The sequence below is a fragment of the Myotis yumanensis genome, unplaced genomic scaffold (genome assembly GCF_028538775.1).
Source record: "Myotis yumanensis isolate MYYU_CA2020_CCGP unplaced genomic scaffold, mMyoYum1.0.hap1 SCAF_15, whole genome shotgun sequence".
NCBI lineage: Eukaryota > Metazoa > Chordata > Mammalia > Chiroptera > Vespertilionidae > Myotis > Myotis yumanensis.
In genome coordinates, this window is record NW_027223766.1 from 15,691,181 (window position 1) to 15,707,218 (window position 16,038).

A 16,038-nucleotide genomic window follows, 5' to 3' on the forward strand; every position below is an offset into this window, starting at 1 on the left:
GCTTAAACAGGTGCCTCCCCTGCAAGTCTCTCTCTCCCAGGGATGAAACGGGGCCTTGAAGAAAACGTCCTTGTTTCCACGTCGAGGTCCTTTCGTGAGGGGAGAAACGGGCCGTCGCTGGTGGAATGCTACCTCCCCAAGATTTATGAGGAGTCCAGAGGCCCAGTAAGCTCGGAAGGTAGCGTGTGCATCCTACAGCACTCAAGACTGATTTAATTTCATGTCAGTCCGGGAACTGCAACCACAATATGAACTGCAAGTTTATAAATGGCTCCTTGGAGCAGCTGACCTTGCTGGAGGGGGAGGCAAATGGGGTGGAAAAGCGGAGGAAACTGAAGACTGGGATTCGGTCTGTGCACCAAGCGAGCGAGCAGATCCAATTCCCCGCAGCTCTGGGGTTCTCATCTGTCCCCAATTTCACCCCCACTCCCCTTCTTTCCCGTGTGTTTGTCTCCTGCCTAAAATAGCCTTTCCTTTTTAATTTTTTTCAGAAGGATGTCAGATGGGATAGCGAGGGAGAAGCTGGATTGTGCCACCCTGGTGTATAGGGTCTTTTGGATTTTCAAAGATGATTATCATCAAGATTCTGCTCATGAGAAACTCAGAATAAGTAAGGTAAAGCCTAATTTACATCTCCTCGCACAACAGAATCCCTGATGGGAATGTTCGAGCAAACTGATGTCACTGTGAAAACAAAGCTAATACTCAGAGGCACTGAATTCTTCCAGGAGCTGGAGTGGGTGGTTCGGTTTCTCGGCATCGTTGAAGTCAGGCCTCCGAATGGGCAAGTGCCAAACGGTGTTATTGGAAGGAAACCACATATTGGGGATCAGGATAAATCTCCCCACAGCCCATTAGTTGCATCGCAGCGGAGCGCTGTCTACGAGGGTGACTGCAGCCTATTCCCTGTTGTCACTTGAAATTATTCTGAGCCAAGCATTTGTGAGCAACGGGAGGACAGTCTTAGCTTGGTGACAGGACGGTCGTAGTAGTTTGAGAGCTATTTCCATGTGTCAGAATGCACAATGGCCAAGAAAGAAATTTCCTGTAGGAGAAGTATAATCTAAAACTAAAGCTAAGAAATCCCAAATAATAAGATGCATTGGCACAGGCAGCCAGTTGTACTATGCAGATTTGACATGCCTCCTATTACACCATTCACTGCACTCATAACTCACCAACATACAGACCCACAGTCACGTGGTCTCAATAGTTTGTAGAGAAACATAGTCTTCGATTGTGCTGATCACATTTCAGCAGTTCGATTTCTAGACTGTAATTGTGTATGTTTATATTCGCCCTAGCTAATGTTACTCAGCATGGCACTATATGGGGTATTTGAACAATTAGAAAACATGGAGGAGGAAGAATCATAACTACATGTTTACAAATATCTAGACTTACGAACATCTGCCAGCCTTCTGAAGAGGGCACATTGCTATACATTGTCTCTCTCTCACACACACACACACACACACACTCGCTTGCCTAGGGCAGGTGGAAGTTAACCTGGCACAATGTTACACTATTCCTATGCTGTGTGCTCACTTAAATAAGGGAATTTCCTTGTGCGTCATCTTATCTGAAACCAGAGAAGAGCCACAATAAATGTCTTTCTTGTCCCAACTTCACAGCAGAAGTGTGGGCCTCGGTCTGGATCTAGTGTTGCCCTGTGGTCTGCATTTCCCACTCCTCTCTCTGCATCACACAATGACACCAGGATGAGTCCAGGTGGAATTCAAATTATGCAGGTGCCTGGATGTGTTTCTCACACTGGGGCTGCACATTTGCTTCAAGATTGAGAGTGAGGATAGCCATGCATGTCTTCATTTACTGCCGGACACTGTGAAATGGTGGCCAGGGTGATGGATTAAAGCTAGGTACTTATCTAGTTCTAGAACATCTCCATCACTCCTGGCTGTGCAACACTGTGAATGCACTAAATGCCCAGGAATTTTCACTTTAAAATGGTTGCTTTATATTATGTGAATTTCACCTCAACAGATGATTGTTTTAAAATGTATTTCTCTTGCTGAAACCGGTTTGGCTCAGGGGATAGAGCGTCGGCCTGCGGACTGAAAGGTCCCAGGTTCGATTCCGGTCAAGGGCATGTACCTGGGTTGCGGGCACATCCCCAGTGGGAGATGTGCAGGAGGCAGCTGATCGATGTTTCTCTCTCATCGATGTTTCTAACTCTCTATCTCTCTCCCTTCCTCTCTGTAAAAAATCAATAAAATATATTTTAAAAAAATGTATTTCTCCACAGAGTAGTCATCTAAGTGATCAGAGTATCCAGCAATGGCCCATCCTTCCCTTCTTTTTCCCTTCCCCTTTCCTTTGGCCATTTCCCACTATTTGAAGCTCCTGATATTGATCTCTTTGGCCAGGCTGGCCTTGGCCCCACTGTGAGCCAGGGGAAGTGTGGCTGATGGCCTCCTCAGCCCCTTCAGGGTCCCCAAATTCCCCATGAGCAAGGGCCAGAGAAATGGATCTGGTAAACACAGGAGGTAGTGGCTTGATGTTTTACTCCCAAATGTTGAAGTTTTGGTTCTACCATTTATTTGGCAAACATGTCTTGAGCACCTACTGCATGCCAGGTACATGTGTGCTAAGGCACAGGGACGCATAATGCAGCATGTCAGTGACCCATCATCAATGCTCGCAGGCAGCTTGGCCTAGTGGAGGGAGGGTATCACTAATAATATGTTATAGTACAACATGCTACATGCTCTAGGAAATATGCTGCCGGGACACAGAAGGGCCAGCCAGGGAAGGCTTCACAGAGGTGGTGGCATTTGAGATGAACACTGACTGGTGAGTCTTTTTTTTTTTTTTTTTTGCTTGTTTGTTTGTTTTTATCTAGGCAAAGTAAAATAAAAGCACAGCCAGAAAGAGGGAGTGATGGGTTGTAAAAGGGCCAGAAGTGTTCCAGGAAGAGTAAAAACTGAGTGTGCCTGAAGCAAAAGACAGGTAACCAGTGACAAAGGAGATGGAGAGCCTGGGGTGGAGATGTGATTCTCAGAGGCCCCAGAAAAGGGCCAGGAGAGTAGAGAAGGACAGACTTTGGGAAAGGTATTTGTGACCAGTTGAGTGTGAAGAGGGTAAGGAAGAGAGAGGAGAGGGAGATATACAAATTTCTAGCAAGGGAGGCTAGGAAGGAAGTCGCCCGTTTCACTAAGGCAGTGGTTCTCAACCTTGGCTGCACATTAGAATCACCTGGGAATCTTTTTAAAAATCCTCCGGAATGAGGCCCAGAAATCAGGATTTTAAAAAGATTCCCAGGTGATTCTAATGTGCAGCCAAGGTTGAGAACCACTGCACTAAGGCATCACCTAAAGTAACGAGAAAGACCTATCATGACAGACCCCATCGCTGTGGCAGCTAGAATGGGAGACGGATTCGGCAGACAGTTTTCCCTGAGACCCTTTAAAGTCTCCTTTCAAATGAATGACAACTGAGCCAATTCAAGAAGTCAATCCAAGAATATGGAGGAGGATTTGTGTCAAACTCCACAATCTGAGTTAATTTTGAAAGAGAATTTTGATCATAGACATCATTGTTCACATTCAAGTGTATAACTTGCATGTACATTCCAAAATAAGCTTCCATCTTTGACCAAAGTAAGTTCATCTTCAATTAAACTTTAAAATATGCCATTTCACTTTAGTCAGACGGAGAATTAGTTTATTTCACAAGGACCTAAGAAAAAACAGTGTGTTCACAGTCAAAATAGCACAGAACATTCATCTAAGAAATTCTTCATAGGAGGTACTACATTTTTTTTTTCTGGAATACTTTTCCTCTATCAGATCTAATGGGCCAAATATGCAATAAATTACTTCTTTCAGTGTGAAATTCCATCTAGATCAAGTTACACTCATTCTATACATACATTCGTCTACCTGTGAAAACACCCAGCCATTTCCACAGCCAACACCTCATATACCGTCAGCATCATAAAATTTATAGTCACTAATTTTATAAGGCGAGGGGCAAATTTCATATAAAGTGACTTTCATTTGGATTCTTTTTTGTTATATCATAATAACATTTTTACTGTAAGTATTTCATTTTAAAAGTGAGGAGAAAAGTAACAGCACTACATAGAACCATAAATGAACTGAAACTAACTTAATGAGTGTTTATATAAACTAATTCAAATTCATTTATTTGTGTGAGCTATGCTATAAATAATCCCAGTTAGAAAACATTCTAGTTGTGAAAATAACCATATAAAAATATTTTCATACACTGGCATTTTTTAAAAAAATCAACTTGAATATTATAAAAATTATCAATTCCTCATAATAATGAGATAAAAAATCTCTTCTATTGTGAAAGAAATGTAATACATTTCATCATACTATGTTTTATGTAGTCATTAATAAATAAAAACTAATGGTGTTAGGTAGTAACTAAATATTAAGAATAAGATTAATATTTAATCACAACCTGGTAGGCTAAAGTCAGAACATGTGGACATTTGGAAATGAATTTGAAATTTTGCCCCCAGTTCCCAGTTTTGTGTTGTCTTTTTGTAAGTATAACATATTGAAAGGGAAAGTGTAACACTAGCAAAGTTCCAGCCCAACACAATGAAGAACGTTGGAAACTCGGCTTTGGTTTTTAGGAAATCTATCGGCATGTCTAAATAAAAGTTATATTTCATTACTATAGGCTCTACTTGTAGTTTACCTTCTTGTAAATGAAGAAGAAGAAGAATTGAGTGCCCAGCACAGAATGCAAATAAAATGAAAACTTTCCATATACCCATCAGAAGTTTTGAAATGTTACTAATAGAATTTAGGTAAAAGTAGACAGTACAAATAATTCTAGAAAAAAAATATATTTGGAAGGACTCTGAATCATTGTGATTTGAAGCCTTCCAGAAAAAGAGCTCCCGTGGTTTCTGTATCAGTTCTCAACCTGTGGGTCACGAACAATGAAAATACATCCTGCATATCAGATATTTACATTACGGTTCATAACAGGAGCAAAATTACAGTTATGAAGTAGCAACGAAAATAATTTTATGGTTGGGGGTCACCAAAACATGAGGATCTGTATTAAAGGGTCGCGGCATTAGGAAGGTTGAGAACCACTGGTTAGACTCTAATGCTGAAATACATATTTCCTGGACTTACTGAACAATTTCTGACAATACACTTTCACAGAGTCATGTTAGTAAAGGTTTTAAGGTTAACCTGGAAAATATGTTAGTGTACTAATGAAAAGTAAAAACTTATTATCCTAATTTAATTTGGTGAATGTCATAACAAATCACGAATCACATATTTTTAGTGTCACTTTTTTTATATAATAAGAAATAATTATGGCCAAGCCGGTGTGACTCAGTGATGGAAAGTCTCTCAGGTAATGCTTGGGACTGCCACCTGTTAGTCCAGGCTCTGCCTATAAATCGAATGTTTGTGTCTCCCTCAAATTCATATGTTGAAATCCTTATCTCCAAGGCGATGGTATCAGGAGGGGAGCTGTTGGGGGTGACTAGGTCCTGAGGGTGGAGCTCTCACGAGTACAGTTAGTGCCCTTATAAAAGGGACCACGGAGAGATCCCTCGCCCCTTGTGAGGTTACAGCAAGAAGGCCTTGTATGAGGAAGTGGTCTGTCAGCAGGCACAGAACCTCTGGGAATCATGATCCCAGTCTTCAGAACAGTGAGAAATAAATGCCTGTTGTTTTTAAGCTGCCCAGTCTCCGGGATTTTGTTATAGCAGCCCGACCAGACTAAGACAATCCTGTTCAACATGCCAAGTTTTACATCTTTTCATGATTCTAAGAGAAAAGTCCATAGCATTTATCCAGGGAATAATTAAGCATAGGAGGGGGATGAAAAGCATGTAGGGAGAGCCTAGAGGAGATTCAACCCCAAACTCTTAAGTGAATTTGACTTTTTCACTCTGTCTTCTGGGTTAACAGTCTTAGGCATAGTCCTTAAGGACACATCTGTTTCTCATGCAAAACTTCAGGTCACATGTACAAAAAGACATTTGTGTATACAAATGAGATAAGGGTAAGCAAATCTCAACACCCACATGGACACAGGTGTCAGTGTTTTAATGGAGAGTTACTGAAGAGCACACTTAAAATGTCACATTTCACGAAACTTTCCTCCATCCAAAAACGTAAGAATGTGGCTGGTTTTATTTGTAAAACTGAAATTACTCTCAGAGAGACTTAGCTCACCTTCCCATGGCAACCAAAACAAATTTGGAATTTAAAGGATATGAAACTGCCGATGTCCTCTTTAAAAAGATCATATGGACATGGAGGGAGGCATTGGGAACCGGGACATTCTCATAAACATTAGGTTTGCCTAAGCTGCCTTCACATTCAGTTTGTGGGCTCATACATAGCAGAGTGCGTTTTTAATACGGATATGAGCAGTGCCTCTTCCCGACCAAGCGGGAAAGCTGTCAGAGGTCCCGCCACAGGTTTCAGCTCTTCACAGTCCATGTTTGTTACAATCAGGAAGTGGAGAGGCGGCGGGGAACCTTCTTCAGAGTTCTCCCGGCCCCTCACGCACACCACAGTCCTATCATCCCTGTCACATCGCATTTGGAAAAGTCTTCATTGGGAGGGTGAGTTCACAATCACCTATAAAACACGATCACTGTGCAGTAAACCCTGCCAATGCCCTTCACATGTCAGCGCGGCTGCTCATATATCATCAGCACAATCAAATCTGTCCCCGCACCTTGGGCTGCTGCTTGGGTTTCCCTGCTAATGCATTCCCGCGGTGCCCGCCTTTCATGTTCTGACTTTGCTCAGAATAAAAACGACTGGGTGTCCCTACTCTGTATATTCTGAAACGCAAAAGAATCAATTAAACTGGCCATATTTCCTTCAGGGGGGCTACTGCGGTTCCCCAAACAGCTTAAGCTGTCTTCTCATAGTTTATGATGTCAGCAGGATCTCCGGACTGAAATACGGCCTTGAAATCTCACCCCACCCCCTCCCTGGCCCTCTGTCTGCAGTATATATTATGCTTGTAGTTTTCAGAGACAGCTGTGTGAATTAATGAACTGATGTGAGAATCAGAGTTGGCCTACAGCCCCATTTAGAAGTCATGGCGATGACCTCATAAAAACAGCAAAGAATGCTTACAGTTTGCTTGTAAAGTAAATCCATTTCTTAATAACTTGGAATGCCCACATAATTCAGCACATATTTTAACCCAAAATGATCATTGCATAAGACAATGAAAATTTCCCATGAAAAAGACATTTAGCCAACACAGGCAACTATAAACTTTAATTGCTATTTCACAGTGTGTTCTCGTTGGTTCTCCGGGGAGTATAGAATATCATTCTTGCACCTGCACTTTAACGCCAGCGGTATAGTATTTCCACCATTAAACATTTTTCATTAAAGCACTTCATATAGAATTAGTCTAATCTGATTTTAACAAAAGTATTCTATATTTAGTTGTTCACACTGTATTAGCCCAAACCGTTAGCACCAGAAAGCTTGTCCTTTTGTTCGCTGGCAAAAGCGAAAGGGTGGTCCGTGTCCACTCACTCCAGAGATGGCCCTTCCTGTGTGCGCTGTCCTTTGAAACAAACACAGAGCTTCTGAATGAAGTCCCCCTGGGCAAACTGGGGGTCCTAGAGGCATGGAGACACAGGGTAGCCCAACAGGTCTGCAGACCCTTCTCCTTTCCCTGCGAACAGTCGGAAAGCCCCATGGAGCAACCGCCCTTAGGAAGCAGGGGAGGAGGCGGGATGTTTATGCTGGGCTAGAACTGAGAAAATGGGCAAGAATTTGCATCTTGCGGTTGGAGTTTTATAGCTGTTATCTTGCTGGCAATCTTAGGGGAACAGCTGCAGGATTTTAGGATGTGTGACTTGAGCAACAAGGAAAAGGACCTTTCTAAATGTTTCACGTGAGACTGGAGAGGAGCGAGCAGCTAAGTGACCTTGAACGAGAACTATCCAGTTCCAGGGAACCACCGGCCCTGAAAGGCGAACCTCCTCTCTCGCACATCCAGCATTAATTGCTGGGAATTGAGAACACCTGAAGCAAGTTAAAGTCGCTCTTTCTGAACAATGGTTCTAACTGTTTTTCAAGTGAGTCCACAAGTACTTTCCTGGCTTAGTTTCTTGGGTTTAGCATTTATTTAAGACATTTTAATGTTATTTCTTTTATTGATGTTTCAACTTGACATGCAATCATATTTCATGTGATATATGAGTTTAGAGTTAGCTGCGCTAAACAGACGCTGCTATGCTTGACTTCAGAAAAACAAAACAAAACAAAAAAAACCCCAAAAATGAAATAAAACAGAAAACCCAGTGTGCCAAAGACGGGCCACAGGTGCACACTCGTATGATGCAAGGAAACTTGAAGAAATAAACTGATAAAAAGGTTTCCATCAGGTTTAGTAACACATTAAATCTTCTAACACAGTTCTGAGTAAATGCCCAGTGGCTGACTGCACACAACACAAACCTGTACTTGGGTTTGGTAAGTGCGAGAGGCTGGGTGAACACAGACCAACAAGCTGACATTTGACGTTTGACCTGCAAACATGGCTACTTCACATGGCCTCATCCAGCAGTTCCAAGTCCTCCCTGATTGTCACCTGAAGTGGGGACCAACCAGGATGGTGAGCCACAGGAGGGAAGTGAAGCCATGCATGGAGAAAGCTGCAGAGGAGGGGTCCCAGCAGAGGGGTCCTCGGTTAACAGAGGCAGGGGAGAAAAAGCACCAAAATGGAAGACCTCTTGTCCGCACAGTAGGGAGTCAATCTTGTCTGCACTGAAGAAGTAGTCTGCATGCTGTTGTCAACAGAACATGCAGAGTCATTGTTGGGAAGTGTTTAACTGGTTCTGGAAAATCACTTCCTGTCTGTCATTTCTCTGGCAAGTGAGGCAGGTGAAGTCCCTGGAGGCCCTGGGTTCCTGGGCGGGGGTGGCTGTGATGTCCCTAGCTTGCCTCAGACGGCACAAGGTCAGGGGAGAAATATTAGAGCTCTGACCTTGTACAGGAGAGAGATGCTCAAAGCCAAAGACTCCTCATCTGTCAAATGGACAATAAATGTGTGTTGTAGTGAGACTTAAATGACAAGCAGGCAAACACCTGGTACAGAGTAGGCACTCGGGTGGTATTTTATAAACATCATCATCATAGAGGCCACAGCAGTAGGAATAAAAGCCCAAGATGAGCCCTGGCAGGTAGGGTAGCTCAGTTGGTTAGAGCATCATCCTAATATGTCAAGGTTGCAGGTTAGATCCCTTGTCAGGGCACATAGGAGAGTCAACCTATGAATATATAAATAAGTGGAACAATAAGTAGATGTGTCTCTCTCTGCCTCTCTCTTCCCCACCCCCTTCCTCTCTCTCAAATCAATTAAAAAAAAAAAAGTCCAAGGTGGTAGGTCAATTATGTGTCTGGTTGGGCAAATGAGAGGCAGTGTGGGTGAGCTCTACTCACAGGAGTTACATATTGACACAGGCCAGTGTAAGGTATGGAGGAAGTGCTTCTTGTTTCCCTGGAAATAACTACTACCTCCCACTGAGGAGGACACAAGGGCTTAGCATCTCCAGTTCCATGTTTAAAGAATTCCAAGCTACCATTTTAGGAGAACTGGGACAACCCCTCCCCCCCCCCCCACACACACACTCCATACACACATTCCTACAAGAGGAGGGCCCAGAAGAGGGAAGGAGGGGAACACACTGCGTGTGCCATCAACTGTCTCTTCCCAATGGACTCAGCCACCTGGGCGAGAATTCTTCCTACAAGACGCCTGACTGGAGACTCTCTTGTCTGAAAGCACCTGGTCCACAAACCCAGCAAAGTCCTGGCTGGGGTGTGCAGAAAGGGGCTGGACAGAGATGGAGGGGCAGGGAGAGCAGGGGCCGGCCATCTGGCCAAGAGCAGTCAGAGAAAGGCTCGCCCCCTGTGTTTCTCCTCTTCCTCCCACCCGAGTCCTCTGTTTAGTAAGGTGAGGAAGCTGGATTAGTAAGCTCTCTCAACTGGCTTGGAGTTTGAACATGAAATGGTTTCAGTTTTCTAGTATCTGCTCTGTCAAATCTCGACTCTGGCTGATTTTCAGTTTTAATGATGTGAGTCCAAGTCCATCTTTTTAAGTCACTTCAATTTGTTAAAAACAGTTTTTTGTTCTTAAAGTGCACTCTGGTTGTTTTATTTTTAAAACTTGACCCTCATATTCCTTTCAAGCTTTTCTCGTCCCTGGACCAGCACAGGCTGGAGGGGCCTGGAGTGAAGGGGGTGGACTTCCTCCCTATACCCACTCCTTTGAGGTTGAGTGCGCAAGAGGCAAAAGGAGGCCAAGTGGTGTCAGCCTGTCCGAAGGCGCCGGATGAGCTTGCTGTCTTTTTCTGTCCTGTGTTGGCTTCTCCGTGCCGTCCTGAATGGTTCATAGTTGCCTCTGTGGATCAAGGGCAAGGGATGCATGTCTGGTTCCTCGGCATTGCTGAGGCCCAGGACCAGCCCAACAGCTGGCTCCCTGAGAGAAGCAATCCCTCAAAGCCCACTCTGGATACACCGCCTTAGTTCTGAGTCCTTCGCCTCCACTAGCACTCCACTTGCTTTGGGGTGAGGTGAGTGGAGTGGGTTGGCCAAACGTAGCCAAGTTTCGGTTTTAAAGGCACTAGTGTCCCCATACCAGGGGACAGCACATGAGATTAACACCTTTGGGGGAAAAGTAGTTACATGGCCCTATACCATAAAGACCAAAGGAGTGGTCTTTGAAAAGAATCCCCTAGAACTGCTGCCTCATTGTGTTGTGTTTTGCTGTTGTAATAAAACCACGGAGATAGGAGAAGAGAGGAAAGAAAGTGAAAGAAGGGTGGGGTAGAAACTGGGACATAGAAAATTGAAAAATAACACAGTGACTTCTTTGACAAAGAATATATTCCTGATAAATTTTCCCACTATTGTCTAAGAGGAAAAATTCCCAGGAAAAGCACGGAAATGAGTTGAGCTGACCCACAGTCCTTGCAATCACCACAGCTGGATTCCAGATTTCAAAGTGGTTAAGGTTTCATTATCTAAGAAGATGATGCAAAAGAGTGGGGATCAGCCCTGAGATTAGCCCTGTGGGGCACGTCTGCAGGGAGGGGACATCTATTCCTCCCTGTTCTCTCTTTCCTACTCCACTTTTACACTGGACATGACAGGCTTAAATCGCACAGATAGCATTTTCCTTGTGATAACAATGAAGTGAGTAGCTACTGCTACAATAATGCTGCATAACAATCAACCACAAAAATCTCAGCCGCAGACCAAGACCTGCAGGAAGGCAGGGGTCAGCTGGGCTGGGCTCGGCTCGCCTGCTCCATGCCTGCGTCACCCTCCTCCAGCAGGCTAGCTTGGGCCAGTCTTCTCATGGACATGGCGCAAGGGAGCAAGCCAGACCACAAAGCCACTGTCCAGGGCTTTGCTCACAATGACATGCTTGCTAACATTTCATTAACCAAAGCAAGTTACAAGAGTGAACCCAAATATAAGGGGTGGCCAAAATGTTCCTTCATATTGAGAGAGCTATAAAATCACATGGTGAAGTGCAAGAATATAGAGACTGGGAAAAACTGAAGCAGTAATATGATTTTGCAAAATAGTAGCTAAAATTTTGGAAAAGACAGGTGAGGATAAACAGAAAATTAAAACTTATTCCCTAATCCCACCACCCACCCACCAGTAACCATGATTAATAATGACTTTATCATTCTGGTATTATTTCTACAGAAAAAATAAAAATTCTTTAAAAAAAAATTTTTTTTCCATAGAGATCAAATTAAAATAGCAATAAGGGTTTAAAAAATTTCACCAAATTATATTAGAAGCATTTTTTTCTGTGCCATTAAATATTCTTGGACAATGTGCTTCATGCTGCAGTCCAGCATACAGAAATGCTATATTTTATTTAACCATTCCACTGTTATTGGACATTTAGGGTTAGGGCATAATGTCCATATATGCCAACCTAACTTTATAGTGTTTTGCTTTATATGTAACTAGAGGCCCGGTGCACAAAATTTGTGGATGGGGGGGTTCAGGTGTCCCTCAGCCCAGCCTGCACCCTCTCCAATCTGGGATCCTTGAGAAATGTCTGACTGCCCTCTCACAATCCAGGACTGCTGGCTCCCAAACACTCGCCTGCCTGCCTGCCTGATTGCCCCTAACCACTCCCTTGCCAGCCCGATCGACGCCTAACTGCTCCCCTACCGGCCTGATTGCCCCTAACTGCCCTCCCCTGCTGGCCTGGTCACCCCTAACTGTCCTCCCCTGCCGGCCCGCTCACCCCTAACTGCCCTCCTTGGCCAGCCTGGTTGCTCCTATCTTCCCTCCCCTCCTGGCCCGGTCACTCCTAACTGCTCTCTCCTGCTGGTCTGGTTGCCCTCAACTGCCCTCCCCTGCAGGTCTGGTTCCCCCCAACTGCCCTCCCCTGCTGGCCTGGTCCCAACTGCCCTCCCCTGCAGGTCTGATCAACCCTAACTGCTCTCCCTTTCAGGCCTGATCGCTTCCACTGCCTTCCCCTGCCGGCCATCTTGTGGAGGCCATCTTGTTTCCACATGGGGGCAGCCATCTTTTGTACTGGAGTGATGGTCAATTTGCATATTACTCTTTTATTAGATAGGATGCCCTTTTTAGCAGTAGAAAAGTACTAATAGCCAGCAATTAAATGCCTGGCTGAATGTTTCCAAGTGGATTTCTAGTGACTATGCCATTCAATCAGAGGAAATCTTATGCCATGAATGGTTAATTACTTTAAACTAGAGGCCCAGTGCACGAATTCACGCACCAGTGGGGTCCATTGACCTGGCCTGTGGGACTGAGTCAAAACTGGCTCTCTGACATCCCCCGACAGGTCCTGGATTGCAAGAGGGCGCAGGCCAGGCCAAGAAACCCCACTGTTGCACAATCAGGGCTGGGGAGGGACGCAGGAGGTTGGCCAGTCAGGGAGGGACCACAGGAGGGCTCCAGGGCGTGTCTGGCTGGTCTTGCTCAGTTCTGATCCGCCAGACCCCAGTAGCAAGCCAACCTACCAGTTGGGAGCATCTGCCCTCTGATGGTCAGTGCACGTCATAGCGATTGGTCAACCGGTCAACTATCTGCCCCCTGGTGGTCAGTGTATGTCACTGCTAGCGGTTGAGCTGCCTTAGCATATCATTAGCATATTATGCTTTGATTGGTTGAACGGATGACCGAACAGTTAGCATATTAGGCTTTTATTATATAGGATTATATAGGATGGTTGAGTTTTCCTTTTTCAAAAATAGCATGCAGTTACTCACTCTGGTCACTAGATGGTGCTTTTGTGCACAATAACTACTGGCTTTGCCACCTTTGCTCCATCCCTCCTAAAAAGTGATTTCTTTGAAATTAAAATATACCTTCACCTTCTTAACTAATTAGACTTTTTGCAGTAATTAACTATTTCTTATGAAAAAATGAAAAATATTTCTGTATCAAATATATCAAAACAATCAGAAAAATTTTCTAATATGCAAGCTACCGGACCTCCTCTATAATAATATGGTATGAAAGGTCTTTCCAAAGAAAAGGGCAATTTGTTATCAACTCCTGCTTCTCTAAACCAACAGATCTGCTCAAAGAAAATAGTACACAGCTTAGTAAGGTGTTGGCTGAAACTAATTAATGTATCAAAAGCTTAGTTCTTCATAAGTTTGTGGGTTACAAACTCACAGCATAACTTCTTTACTAAAAATGTGACTGATTTAATTTTACTTTTTGCACTCCAGTTCTGGAGCCTGATTATTTTAAAAAATATTGGGCCAGTGTTAACCCCCCTAAGTGAGGATTTTGCTGCTCTTCTATCTTCCACCTCCCCCTTCATTCCTTTGCATGCAGGAGCAGCAACACAAGGCTTTGTAAACAGAAATTGCTGTTAGGCAAGCAGGTAGAATGGGAGCACAGTCATTTCTTAGCAGTGCTGTTGTCATCAGCATTCATGTAGCTTTCTTCACGGGGAGCTCTCAGAATATACAAATCAGGTTATTTTATGACAAAAAAGATACTCCAAACACCTTGAACCTCTATAAAAGTTTCCATCATTCACTAATAAATTAATAACAAAGCTCTTTGGTAGAAAGATACTCGAAATAGCAACCCAAATTTGCAAAATTCCACAGGACATCTAAAGAGACAGGGCTAGCTCTGTGGGTCTCCTAAAAATCTCTGTTTCTCTTCTTTTCCTTTGTGCTAAAACATAAAAAAATCTATGATTTTCTGTGGTATCACTGTTGAGTTTATCCTCAAACTGTTACATTTTTAATCCGATTCCAATCATGTAACATCAGGACATCTGTTAATTCAAGATGGTTCTTCACTCAGAGACCCAATAAACAGGAAAGATGATGAAAAACTCACCAGAAAATATTCTCTCTTTGAGAATAAAAGGGTTTGGTGAGTAAATGTCAAAAGCAATAATCAATAATCAATGAACAGTTAGTCAGATTTAGCACAGATAAGCTGGCAGATGAATGAATTCTTGATTTTAAAATGTTTATTAAGTGTGAGGATAGCTCACAGGTCAACGTGGAGAGGGTGGGTAAGGTGTGCACACCACCATCACCTGCAGACCCCAGATCACCACGAGCAGAGCTTTCTTACTCACCTTGCTCCTACACAACCATGGTTTACAAGCCCTCCTTTCTCAACCAAGAGTGTGGTTGAATCAGCGGCCACTTCCCTATTTGTGATCTAGCCAATACAGGGGCAAATGAGCAAAGAAAAATTTACCTTCCATTTTTGTTTGGAAAGAATAAAACATTTAAAATGGAAAATATTTGTGTGTCATTCTGCAAAATAAAGTGTATAGGTATCTCTCCTATTCCCTGAATGAAGCCCAGATCCCCAGCCTTCTGTAGTCTGACCTTGACCCATGCTTCCTCCATTTCCTCCAATCCCAGTTCTCCAGGCGCATTAGATCTCTATCCAGAGCCCTCTCTGCTCCCACACCTTTACCCTGTTTTCTTTACTATATTTTTCCTGTTTCAGGTGAACATCAAGTTTCCGGACTCTTCAAAGTAACAGCCATCTTCATTAAATCTATATCCTCTCTGGGTACCAGTTCAATGGTTTCTTCCCTTTCGTGGTCAAACCTCTGGAAACAGGGAACTCGTGTCACCTCTACTTCACCTTCACTCACTCAATAACTGCCACACAACTTCTGCTCACATCACTGGGCTGGAATCACCCCACCATGGCTACCAAGGACCTGCCAATTTACAAACTGGCTCAATTCTTCTGGTTGTAATCTTGACCTTGTTGACAATTCTTCTTGAACTTTCATGTCCCTTGGTTTTAGTCATCAGACTCTGAGGGCACTCACACTTCTCTGCTTCACACACACACACACACACACACACACACACACACCCTACACTTATTATTTTACTTACTAGAGGCCTGGTGCACGAAATTAATGCACAGGTAGGGTCCCTAGGCCTGGCCGGTGATCAGGGCCAATAGGGGCCTTCCAGCTGCCAGCCGGGGCCTTCCTTCATTCTGTGTCACCCTCTGTTGGTCAGCGCACATCATAGTGAGCAATCGAACTCCTGGTCTCCCGGTTGAACTCCTGAGGGGACACTTTGCATCTTAGCCTTTTACATATATAGATAAGGAAGTAATTATTTTTTCAACTACAAACAACATAAAATATAATTTAAAATATCAGGGGGAACATCTAAAGTATATGGCTGTCTAAACACTATGCTGCATACCTGAAATTAATACAAAATAATATTGAATGTAAACTGTAATTAAAAAATAAAATTTTTTAAATTAAAATTAAAAATAGAATATAATTTAACAAACATCCACAACCCAGAATTAATACCTATTAGCAGTGAGTGATATTTGCTATCAGACTCTTTCTTCCTTAATTATGCCCTTAAGAAAATTACATATGTAACATAATCCTATAATCTCCTTTGAAAACAAAAAGAAAGATTGCATTTCAGATAAAGTTAGAGATTCTTTTAATCACCATCCTCATTCAACCCCACTTCTTTTCTGGCCCTTCTCC